Here is a 13,737-nt window from a genome sequence, read left to right as displayed (position 1 = left end):
TGGTCTTATTAGATTCCAGTAAGGCATTTTATACATTAAAGCATGCAATTAATCATTAATCATTACTAGCAAAACTGCAATACTTTGGTTTTTTACGCGATGCTTTGAGTCTTTTAAGGAATTACCTGTGCGACCGCCACACCTGTGTGAGGATCGAACAACAATCCGATAATACATTATTATCGGCTTTTACGCGTATTAATAAACGAGTACCTTAGGGATCCATCTTTCCATCGTGCTTTTTTAAATGCACGTTTAAGATATACCTAAGAAAATAAAATTATCAACTTTGAAGCACTATGTAGATTGAATTCGTAGATTAGAATTAGCACTATGTAGATACCCAGTTACATGTATATTCGTTACTATGTAGATACCCAGTGAGGACTCTCATTACTCCAATATCTAATATTCTGAGATGATATTGTCCCGTTGGTAGAAAATCGCTTTATTAGTAAATAATATTTTACCGAATAAACTGTAGTCTTCGGAAAATTTCGAATGTTTAAACAGTACTCCATTCTTCTCTGATGATCACCTGGTTGTAACATGTGCGATTAATTCCACTTCTTTTCAAACATCTTGAAATTATAAACTTCCTCCTACTATCAAAACTTCTTAAACTGTTGGGTTCAACCGGAAATCATTTAAAATTCTTGCATCCTGTTTATGATTTTTTTACCTCCTGTACCATCGAATCCTATTGATTAAACATTATATTTACTTTAGACATGGTGGTGTACGATAGTAAGTGACCAGGGTGCCTCAGATTGAATTCTTGTGTGGCCTCTCGACAGTTTCGCCATCTCCTACTAATCTCACTATTTCTACTTTTTTTGCTAAACTTAAACGCATATTAATTCTTTATACTGCCTAAATTTTAATACAGTGACATATCAACAATTTCGACGTGTGACCTAAAAATAATATTATTTTGTGTTCATGGTCACCTTAGTTTTTAAATATTTATACTCATTGCCCTTAACTTATAGAAAGAATTTGTATATTCGCTCCATAATGATGCAACTGAAAGAAGGTGGCTCAGTCAAAATTTTTAAGATAAATGGATTGGTCGGAATAGTCCTTTTGCAGCATAGCTTCGTATTTTGTCGTACCTATGCATGATACTTTTAAGCGCACTTTTAAACAGGTGGATGTGCAAATACGGAACAGTCTTCCAAAGGAATGGAAAGTATTATCTTTGAGTGCCTTTTTCAAGCAGGTCAAATTTAAAATACTAGGAGAACTATTCATGTTTGATACTGTTTTTCTAGTAATAATATGTTATACCCATCTCTGTCTTTCCGCCTGTCACCATATGGGGTTTTTGGCTTCTTTTGTCCTACATCGGCACTACCTCCACTGCATAGCCATAGATGGTTTTGAGAGTTAATTTTTCTGTAACTATAGTTTTGTATACATGGTTATATTATAACTGAATAGATTTTTGTTTTAGTTCTTATATACAGGGTGTCCGCTAATTAATGGTACATAGAAAAACCACAGACTCCTGATGTAAAAATATTACGCTTTAACTATATTTACCTATATCCAAAAGTTGATATTAACTGAGATACAAGGTGTTAAACTTAAAACTTTTTTTTTGTTTTTCCCCAATAACTTTAACAAAAGTTAACTTTTTTTCACAAAAATTTGTAGTTAGGGGTTTTTTAGGTCGAGAAATTCATTTTTTTAACAAATTGAGTGTACAATGTAGGGGGCGCTGTCTGCGATATCTTTTTCTCTTTCATAAGGTCATAACTTTTTTGTGCTTATCTGTATTTAAGTTTTTATTGAAAATAATACTTTTTTCGTATTTTTTACGTAAAAAAGGTATACTACTTTCGGGTCGCTCAGAGTCGCCGTTTTCAAGATATCTGCCTTCAAATTATTTAGTACAGCAGCTCAAGCAAGCAATAATGTCTTGTTACTCTTTACCAATCATTTTTTACATCATAAATAATGTTTTAGTATAAGTCATTGAGAATAATGCAGACAAAAATTGGATTATGATTTAATTAACTTTATTTAAAATAACTATGACACTAGAAAATCTATTGAAAGAAAATAACATTAACGAAAACAAACTTAACTATGCGACTGATAACTTTTCCATTTTGAAACTGTGACGAGATTTAGTAAAAAAATAGATCTGCTTTTGACAAAAACTGTTCAAAATTTCTACCATTCACTTCAATACATTTAACAGTTCTTTTGCTGAAAGATCTCCTAATTTTAAAAAATAATTGTTCGTTTCGTAGCTTTTGTGCAGCATATAAAATTATCTGCCATAGTTCTTCTCTGGAATTCACTATTTCTTTGTAAACGAGCGACTTCATATAGCCTCCCTCATACACAAAAATCCAGCGGGTTAAAATCGGGACTTCGCGCCGACCACGGCCTCTGGCTCCCACGACCTATCCAGCGATTAGGAAAACGGTTGTTCAGGTACTCTCTGACAGCTCTAGAGAAGTGTGCTGGCGCTCTGTCTTGCATGAAATACATATGTTGCCTTATGTCCAGCGGAATATCATCGAGAAAATCTGGTAAATGTGTTTCTAGGAACTCAAGGTAGAGTTCTCCGTTTAAATTGGGCGGTAGTTCAAAAGGGCCCAATAAATGATTATCGATTATACCACACCATACATTAATTTTGAATTCATGTTGGAAATGACATTCGTGTACTGAATGTGGATTTTGTAATGCCCATGTGTGTTTATTTCTAAAATTGAAAATGCCTCTACGTGTAAACGTTGCTTCATCAGTAAATAGTATCTTATTCAGAAACATGGGGTCGGCATTTATTTGGGCACGGCAAAAACATTTTCTAATAAATTTTGCACAGGAGTGAAATGATACGGATAAAGACCCTCTTCGTGAAATATTTTACAAATGGATGACTTGCCTACTCCAGTTGCCGCAGCAAAATATTTATTTATAAATATTTATTTATTTCATGTACTTTACAGAAGTTTACTAAGTAAACGGTCCTATTACAAAGTACATACTAATGATAATAATAATAATAAAGATAACAAATGTTTTAAAAATAATTCAAAATAATACTTAATACTAACTTAATCTGGCCAGCACTAACTATAAAATTATATCTAACCGACATTTGAGTTCAGCACAACTTGTATTAAAAATATCAATGCTTTCTTGAATTCTGTTATAAGTTTCACACAAATTAAATAATGGTGAACTCAAATGTCTATTATTAAGAGCTACATCCGACATATAAAATGTCTTACATCTTCTAGTAAGATACGCTGGAGCATTCACACTCAACCTTGAAAGAAATGTAGGATCATTTATTTGCCCATTTATTGTTTTATATAGATAAATAACTGCAAATTTTTGCCTCCTCTTATCTAATGATTGGAGGGCATATCTTTCGCGTAATGTCGTGGTTGACACCTCACGGTCATATACGCCCCTTTCTCTAAAATAGATATAGCGGAGCATTTTATTTTGCACCCGCTCCAACGTATATTGATATATAAGACATACAGCAGCATGTCTTGCACTTATTTCCGGATTTTCAGCCACGCGGACCAGAATTTCTTCTTCTTGTTCTGGAGTTATAACCTTCGGGCGCCCTGCGGAATTCCGTTTAGGACGAAATGTACCTGTTTCTCCTAATCGATCGTAAAGATTTTTGAAGATCTTGAAATCAGGTTGTCTTCGATTTGGATAGAGTTCTGAATATCGTCTATAGGCTTCGCGTCCATTAAAATTTGCCTGCGCATATACACACAACATATCCCTCATTTCGGCATTTGAAAAAAGATTGTGCCTCGGCATTGTTTCTCAATTTACGAAAAATTTAAAAATTCAACAAAACAGTAAACTGGATGCAAAATCACAGCAAACACTAATTAAATATTTTCTGACAACTTTAAACTAATCAACAAACAACAACAACATGGCGGTTTCCTAACAACTGCGTCTCTAAAGTTCATTTGCTTTCTCATAGCTTACTTTAAAAAAGCGAATTATTTCCCGATTATATTAATTATTCAGTTATATTAAAGTTATAACCTTATGAAAGAGAAAAATATGTCGCAGACAGCGCCCCCTACATTGTACACTCAATTTGTTAAAAAAATGAATTTCTCGACCTAAAAAACCCCTAACTACAAATTTTTGTGAAAAAAAGTTAACTTTTGTTAAAGTTATTGGGGAATAACAAAAAAAAAGTTTTAAGTTTAACACCCTGTATCTCAGTAAAATATCAACTTTTAGATATAGGTAAATATAGTTTTTTTAAAAATATACCGGTTATCACATCTGTATCAGGTGTTTATGCGTACAGACTAACGGTTTGGTTCATAATCGAAGGGCACTCCTATTTGCCATTGTAAATACTATCAAAATAAAACTTATTGTATAGTTTAACATTTGGCAAATAAAACGTATTTGAATTTTATATTAGTTTTTTCCTGCGTGCTTATGTGTCAGTCAAGGAGACTAGAGATAAGGAGACTGATCTCTATACTAAACGTGTGTACCAAAAAATTAACTAGTTTCCGAAAGTTGCCACATCGGTCTGTTAGTCAGAAGTGTACCCCGCTCTGATTAGCTACTAATCGCCTTGTTTTATTTTTACTCGCGTCAGTTTGACGTTTTCAAAAGAGAATTGTTAATAAATAATCGTTTTATTATTTTTATTCGCCGAACCCAGTTATCGTTCAATTTTACGTACGCGTCACCTCATTTGGAAAACGCGGTCAGCCTCCTTGGTGTCAATTAACAACAGTTCAATTTCATGTAAAAACAAAAAAGTAAGTTTGGTTAATTTTTTCCTAATGATATTGATGGGATACTCAATTTGCGAACACAACTAAATTCCATACGAATTACGTACCATAGCGCTTCTCTAATATAAATTCCATATAGCCAAAATCCTTATATATCGAAAATTTTTTATTTATTTAAAAACTACAAAATCCTTGATTTTCCCGCCATAGTTTAATAAATTCCCTGATTATCAACCAGGGTGAATCCTATGAGACGAAATGGCGATGTTTATTTTTTATAATGCCAAGAGTGCAGAGTTTTTTTATTAAAATTAAAAAACTTATGCACATATACCACAAGAACTCTTGGTCCTGCTACAAGACACACCCTGTATATGAAAAACGTAAATAATTTCTGTTGTTGCAACTAATCAAACTTACCGGCATATAAATATTACCGGACCGCTAAGAACCAGTTCTTCTGAGGGTAAACGAACTATAAAAAGATGGATACGAAGATAAAATATATTTACGTTAACCAGCTGTTTCAAGCATGGGTCAATGTTATTTTGTAAGTTTTAACGCATAATTTTTATGGTTTTTTAAATGCTCTTTTTTAGATCGCTGTCTTTGTTTTAAATATACTGATTATTGGTGAAGTGTTTGGAAGGCCTGTCGATATAAGACATGAAACGGTATTGCTTGGCGCTCATCCACCTGAAAGGTATGTTTAATTACAAATAATATGGTTCGATGCTGTTTTTGTAAACTAAATTATTATAAGTTTTAATAACTGCAGCATCTAAATTTACAAATTTTTTGTATTAAAAATGCCTATATATTATCATATTGATGTAAATTTTATTATTAAAATCAATATGATATTAGAATTTAGATTCTCTTCTTTCGTATACCCAAAGGTAGAAAATTAATAAATTATTTTTTCTGCAATTCTTGAGTAACATCCATGAGAGGCGCGATAATAAATCTTTAAGAATAGTATTTCGATATATTTATACAGAGTATTGAGTAAATCGCCCCCTCTCCAAGATATTCAATAACTTATAAAATTATAGCGTTTTTTTTTTAAACTTATGAAAAATGAATAGCTCTGATATCTTTCATTATATTTAATATATATTTTTTTAATTTATACACCAAACATAAGTTTGCTATTAATATGTAATTGATTGATTAAAGACTTTTTGCTATTTATTCATTCTCATATCTTCATCAAATACTCACAATTTATTCATGACATACGACACGGAATATTAGGGCTAGACTATATAACAGAAAAAGTTGGGATTATTAGAGGTGTTTCAGAAGTATCTTTTAAAATTATTTTCATGACATACAGGGTGTTTGAAAGTATAGAAACCTTATGTTTGTATCCTGTATCAATGTTATGTTTTTTTTTAAAGAAATACCTTGTATATTATTTAATTTTTGGATTCTATAGCATAAATAAAGGTTTTTTTTTTGTTCCCCTAAACTAAATTAAATTTTCCGAAATATTTTGTGTTTTGTGAAAAAACTGAGACAATTTCAATAAAAAATTCAAAAATTAGGTTTAAATTATAACAGTTTTCATAAGGCAATAAGTGCTTAATTTAAATGGAACAGCCAGTAGGCAAGAACAAATTGACATGTCTATTATTTTCTTGTAATTTATTCATTTTTTGTATGTAAAAATAACTAATTTATGGCGGGTAATCAAGTTTAAATAGTTATGACTTTTGACATGCTAAGTTTAAATTAAATACCCAATTATAATTGATTACAGCATGCAACACATTAGATTAGCGATAGGTGAAATTTAAGACTGTATTAACAATGTATCTATCAACTGACCATTATATTACATTATACTTAAGAAAAATAAAAAATAACAAGTACAAAATATGCTCAAAATGATGACCAGCTAATTGCAAACATGGACGCACCCTCTTTTCAAAATTTATAGCGACTTTTGACAGCATTTATGGAGTAATACTTTGAAAAGCTTCTCTTATCTGCTCTTTCATATTTTCTGATGTAGTAAGAGGTAATTAAGTAAAACAAAATCTTTCACATATCCCGATAAAAAAAAATCCGGTGCTATGAAATCCAGAGATCTTGGAGGCCACTCAATAGGACTACCCTTTCCTATCCATTGGTTATGAAAATTATTATTTAAAAAACTATCCAACCCCACGGTGGAAATGTGGAGATGCTCCACATTTCCTTGCTGATGCTGACTTCAAGTGTACATAATGACATGCTATATGCTAATATAAATTAGGTACAAGGTATTCTGCTAAAATAATAATGTAAAAGCAATTTTATTATAGTATGATAAAGCATATTTAAATAACTCTAAGCATAAGCAAATCTGCGAAAAAATTGATTAGAGGTAACATTAATGAGATATCTTCTATAGTCCTTTAAAATCTTTAAAATGGTCTCAAGAAAGAACTATTTGATAAACGAATTAAAAATTTGAATAAACTAAATCAAATATGTAGGGCTATTATCCAAAACAAAGAATTTTCCACAAAATAATAAAATTAAAATTTTAAAATGATCAGCATTTGTTTGGATTTTTTAAACTGGAGGTATATATTTTTGAGCATAATTCCATTTTTATATCATATAAATAAGAATTAATATAATATTATTAGTATTGATATTGGTAAAAAAATAAATATAATTATTGTGACAAAAACATACAATTTTGATCTTATCAATATATATTACTTACATAGAAATCGGCCCACAGTAAACTTTTGACTTTAACTATATTTTTTTTAAATTATTCATCAGATCAAAAAAAAAAGAACTATGCTGCTTGAATGACAATTTAATATGCTTCATTGTGAGTAAAAATGTATGAACACTTATTTCGACTTTCTATGTTTAACATAATGAAATTAATGCATTAAGCGAATTAAGCTTTTTTATTGTTAACATAAATAGGGGTATTGACAATTTAAAACTTAATATTTAATTTAGATTTTGCTTTTACTCTCTAAATGAATTCTTACCAAATTGATTATTCACCCAAAACTGCTACCAAACCAAAATTGTTATCAAACCCAAGTTGTTACCTACTTTTTCCTAAGGAGTCCAAAATCAGTATAGGGCCACGGAAGTTTTGATTTACTAGTAACAAAGCCCAGAGGTGATAAAATTTATTGGCAAGTCAAACAAAACTTGGAAAACAAAAAGAAGAAATCTAAATGAGTAAAATTTATAGTTTAAGTCCGCAACGACAAATGAAAATCCAATGTAAAACAATTAATAACACTTTATTAAATCTCAGATAATTTCAAGCAGATTTTAGAAATATTCAAACCAAAGCATAAATATGGACAAGATTGTTGTTAAATTGTTAATGGCAGAATAATGGACTATAAAAATAAATTCAAAATTTAAATAGTGCAGAGCCTTATACAAGAAAAGGAATATAATAAATTTATGAAGTTAATTAGCTGACCTTAACTCCCATGCAAAATAATGACAATTGCAAAATCTTACCCTTAAATAACTTAAACAAGGAGTAAAGTCATAATCGAGAGTAAACGTTTACCAGATAAAATCATAAAAAAAAAAACATTCCTATCAGGTATATTGAAATAGTATTGTTAAAAGTTATCTTTAGTAAGAGATTTGACTAAATAAAAGTCCAGTAGTATGTATTAGTTTACCCGAGTTATGAAATGTTAAAATTTTAACATCTAATTGCGGATAGCTCAGATAAAAAAAGCACTAACTTTTGGCTCAGTATGTCCAGCAGACAGTGACAGACTCCTTAAAAAATTAAATGAAATATTAAATTTTGATAGATACTGGCCCTGAATTAATATAATAAACCAAAAATATTAAATGACTAAGTCAAAAAAATCTGAAATTGCGGACACCAATGAATATCAAGTGATGTAACTCGTAGTACTACGCAGCCGGCCCCGTTTTACCTTACAGGAGTTATTCACAAGAATCGTGGGGAATGTTGGTGTCTGTGCTACAGAGACGCCTCAACACACGGGAATCAAACAAACAATTTTTCAGAAGTGTCTGTTAGACTGTATAAAGACATAGTATTAGGAAGGTGTAAAGCATACAATACTGTTGCGCTCGTCGATTTTTCTGCGACCGTTATGAAACAGCATTATATTCGTCGATTACGAGATTTTTCTCATGGACGCTGTGATAAAAAACGGCTTTTCTTAAAAACACACCTTATTAAAGCTAAGTACCTTTCAAAAGAAATAATTAAAAAAACAGGTAACTTTACTTTTAAAGTACCAAGCGAGCAAAATAACGAAATTTATGATGTGGACATAGAAGCAGGTTATTGCTCTTGTCAAATTGGTAGATTAGGTAGTTTGTGTAAGCATCAAGCTGGTGTTTATTTTTTCTTTTGGGATATAAATGAAAGTACTACTGACGATCGTTATAATATGGCAATACTGGCATTGGGGGATAAAGCCCAAAAACGGGAGATTTATGCACCCTTAGCAATACGTCATATTGATAACGAACACAGTAACAGTAATGAAAACGGAATTCAAATAGCTACTACATCTGAAACTGTGTCACGGATTAGTAATCCTTTAATGGAAGTTGTAATTAAAAAAACTGACGCTGATACACTCCTCCAAAAATTGATTGACACAATAAAAACCAAACACCAAACTTATGGGTCTTCATCCGCTATAATCACTCGATATATTAAACGGTTGCAAAATGTGAAGCATAGAGGAGCTTGGAATACCTATTTAAGTTCGTTTGGAACCAACATTGGTATAAGAAAACGACCTGGAGCTGCTATACACGTCCAACCAACGGCGTTAGCCAGAAGAAAGGCTGGTGTGACCAAGGGGAGTAAAAGGCTACCATCTGGACGACCTCCATCTTCTGAGACGCGGAATACAAAGACTTGTAAAAGAAAGCGAAATTTGGCCTCTAATGTTAGGAACAATGTACCCAATGCCAAATCACACGGTGCAGGTCATTAAAAAATTTTGCAAGCAATTAAAGTAGCCAGGGGTATTTTTTTTTGTTTTAAAAATCACCTGAAAATTTGAAAAGTTTTTTTTACTTTAAAAACAATTATTTTCTATGCAAAAACTTGTTTTAGAAATGTTCTAACAGATTTTAAAACATTATTATTCGGTCTAAAGCATAATGTACCGCGTTTTATTAAAGTTTGGCAAAATGTACCAACCAATGTTGGCGGCGCCCAATCAGAGCAGCAAAAATCGCCCTATTGACTATAAAATGGTACATTCTGCTTAAATGCGGCCGGTGTCGGGTCTCCGGGATGATCTCAAAGGAATTAATTGGCTCGCGCACTGCTCAGTTTATACGAGAATGCAATACAAAGTAATTCGTGCGTGAGCGTTAATAAATTTATAATTATGAAGTGGAATAAAGAGATTTCTTTATTACTTATACAAAAATTAGAAAAACTGCCGGTGTTATGGGCATTCTTAACATCCAGAATACTGTGCAAAGACCAAAAATTACGCCTGGCAACAACTGATAAACAATTTGAATATTAAAAATTTAGATATAATTTTTAAAATATCATTGCTTTCTTCCTCCTTAACTGACCGCTCTGGTCGTGATTACAGTCCCTGTGGCAATAATAGTGATACTCCAAATTTGGCGAATCCTGTCATTTTGCCCTAGTCTCAATCCATAACAAATATCCCGACATCTCCCTCTTTAACTGACCGCTCTGGTGATTAGTCCCTCTTGCAATAATATCCAAATTGTTGCAATTGTCCCTAATTTAATACTTGCAGCCATTTGGTGGCAACTAAATTTATTTTGTTAACTGCTATTTTCGTATCTGTGGTTAAAGTTTAACCAATAAAGAAATTAAAATATATTTATTTGTTCTTATGTAACCTAATAAAAATGAAATTTGGTAACAATGACAACGAATTTTAATGTTTCTTATCTTTATATATTTCCGTTTACGTAGTACTTCTACTATAGCTTGGCAAACTTCAGGAACAATATAAGTTATGGAAGATTTAGAGACTTTAAACTTTAAACAGGTACTGGATACTGCTGTATAAATCTCCAGTTGGCAAAAAGCGTAATGTCAGAGCTAGACGTATTCTATAGTATCTATACGTATTCTATAATATCCTAGTATCTCTTTAGGTATTGTTATTAGTTCTATGACGAAAAAGTTCTGTTTGCCACCAATGACGTGGTCGACGTTTTTGTTCTCCTGTTTTTTTAAATAACCTGTTTTTTTAATTAAGTGTGTTTATATTTAAACAATTTTGGCGAGTACGCTCGAATGCTGTGAGCGTGTGTCGCAGAGGCTCAGTGCATGCGTGCTCAGGTCTAAACGCGCCTTAAGGTCGCCTATGAAAGGATCCAGTTTCTTCATAACACAATAACTTGGGCGGCTTGTTTTGGTGCAGTATGCATTAAACTAACACACTTGCAACACTATTGAGGTTATGAAAAACAAATAATATGCAAATTTCAGTTGCAATAATTTTAATATTTGACAAATTTATTACTTTCAAACAGAATATTAACTTTTTCTGATCTGATGAATATGAAAAGTCAAAAGTTTACAGTGGGCCGTTTTTTATGTATGCATGTTTATGTTCATGAATTTATAAAATCATTAATAATTTTTACTCATACGATTACCAATCATTACTCATTACAAAGACATTTTTAAATGACAGTAGAATATTAATTTTTGTGCAACTGTTTAAAAAAAAAATCAAGCATAAAACTTAAATGAGCAAACGGTATAGTCAATATATAAATTCACTATATTTACTTTGTTTTAGGACAGAAGTTTTAATCAACAATGCCATGGTAGCGGGAGGAATGCTCTACAGATTTTTCCGCACTGTATATAGACTGGGAACAATAATGGCGAGTTACATGCCTCGGCCACCTATACCTTCTCCCTTTTAAGTTTTTAATAACGTTTGCACATATTATACTAGTTAGGGTAGTATTACTAGAATTATTATAAGTAAAATATATATATTGTTTTAATGAATTTATAATAATAAGTTATCTATTATATTCACTATTACGTTACAATTTGTTTAAATAAAAAATACATTTTAAAAATACGATCTTCTATGCGCAATTCTTGAAAAGAAAAATCTACATTCAGGTTCTCGAAAGAATTATGAAATCGAATTTTAAACGACATTTTTCATTATTCAAAGTAGTTTCATAGGTCCAATAATTCTTAAATACAATAATTTACTTTTTAAAGTATAATAGAATTTTTAAAGCTTAATTTAGGATTAGGATCCAACATAAAAGTTAAAAGATCAATTAAAAAGACTGCAACTTAATAATACTTAAAATTCTTTTTCAAAACTCTCGCATAGACTTCTAAAATAAAGAGAGTAAATTAATGTTTAAAAGATTAAGAGCAAAATACCATATTTTTGGAGATGAGTCCAAGATAGGGCATTCCTAACAATAAATAGAATTAACATACAGAGGACGCCGTATTAGCCTGACTACATTATTCTTATAATTTCGGCAAAATAATATTAGGAAAAACTATTACAATCAAAAATATTTTTTCAATGATACGTGACATTGTAAATGTATTTTTTTAAACACCTTATAAACAAAAAAAAAAACAGAAATTTGAAAAAAGTATTTTATCTTTATTCTACGATGTGTTTTAATCTCAAGCAGAATATAGAAAGTTACTACTGAAATCGGCAAAGATATTAAGAGTTTGAGATTCTTTCAAAGTCTTGTCAACTTGATGAACTTTCAACTAATATATTTTAAATTAAATAGATATATCGAATTATCTTATAGTACACAGCGATTGCGTTTTATGACTTTGTTGGTAAGCGCCATAGATTTTTTTTAAGTGGTGGAAAAAGCGCCATCTCTCCCGGTTTAATAATTCTTTGAGGTAAATGCGTGAAACCTTACATTTCTTAAATTCTTTATATGCAAATACTAGACATACTGAAATTGGTCACCAGGTAAGAGCCTATAGGAATGTCATTATATTTGCGAAAAAGCAGACAAGTTCTCATTATACATAACATCCGAACTAACGCTGTGGTGCAGATCCAATTAATGCTAAAAATATGTAGCCCTTTAATAGATAATATAATTTTACACATTGTTAACACGGCCATAGAGAAGAAACAAGTTCCAACAATTTGAAAAACTGCTCTGGGAATCCCACTATCAAAGAACACAGTCGAGAATCTCCCCACACTGTTAAGAATTTTTGAGCGAATTCTTTATAACCAAATACTCACTTATTTTACTATTAACAAAATCATGCCTGATAATCAATGTCGATTTCGAGAAAATGTTAGTACAGTACAGTGTCTGCTTTAGCATCTGTGCTTGATGATATATTCAGGGCCTGCGATGAAGGCTTCATAAATATTTTGGTACTTCTAGACTCTCCAAAGCCTTTGAAACCCTGGATCACCGTCTCCTATTAGCTAAGCTAAAATATTATGAGTTTGACGCAGACTCTCTTCAATTAATTAATTCATTTCTAACCAAACGGTCGCAAAAGGTGGTCTATAACATTATTACGTCGGACGCATTGGATATCCGGTCGGGTGTGCCAAACAAGGAGCTATTTTGTCACCCCTTCTATTTATTATTTACACCATTGATTTAATCTTGCACCTACATACTGTAAAACATAAGCATACGCGGATGACACACAAATCTACGTCTGTTTTGATTATAGCAAATTGATCTCAGATTTAGTGCACACGTTCAGAATATAACAAGAAAAAGCTTTTGTGCGCTGAAATTATTATATAATAATCGTCACATTCTTAGCTACTCGTTGAAAAAAAGTTTATGTGACACATTAGTACTCTCACATTTGAACTATGGTGACTTTATATACGGTTCATGCCTTACAGCTCTCGATTAACAGAAAATACAAAGGGTACAGAACGCATGCTGTCGAGGCAATATTAAGAGTGTTGAATTGGAATGGGTAGACCAA

At 31.5% G+C, this 13,737-nt stretch overlaps 1 protein-coding gene and 1 long non-coding RNA gene across 5 annotated transcripts in view; one reads left to right on the top strand and one right to left on the bottom strand.

Moving 5' to 3' along the window:
* Window positions 1–13,737, bottom strand: part of LOC126736883 (WD repeat-containing protein 7) — a 178,124-nt gene that overhangs the window by 60,170 nt on the left and 104,217 nt on the right. The window lies entirely within an intron of this gene.
* Window positions 4,541–11,849, top strand: LOC126736884 (uncharacterized). The gene is made up of 3 exons (XR_007660816.1): window positions 4,541–5,313; window positions 5,363–5,466; window positions 11,555–11,849. It is a non-coding gene; the product is annotated as an uncharacterized LOC126736884 (long non-coding RNA).

Source organism: Anthonomus grandis, chromosome 5 (genome assembly GCF_022605725.1).
Source record: "Anthonomus grandis grandis chromosome 5, icAntGran1.3, whole genome shotgun sequence".
Lineage (NCBI taxonomy): Eukaryota > Metazoa > Arthropoda > Insecta > Coleoptera > Curculionidae > Anthonomus > Anthonomus grandis.
This window is presented reverse-complemented; position numbering and strand designations above follow the sequence as displayed.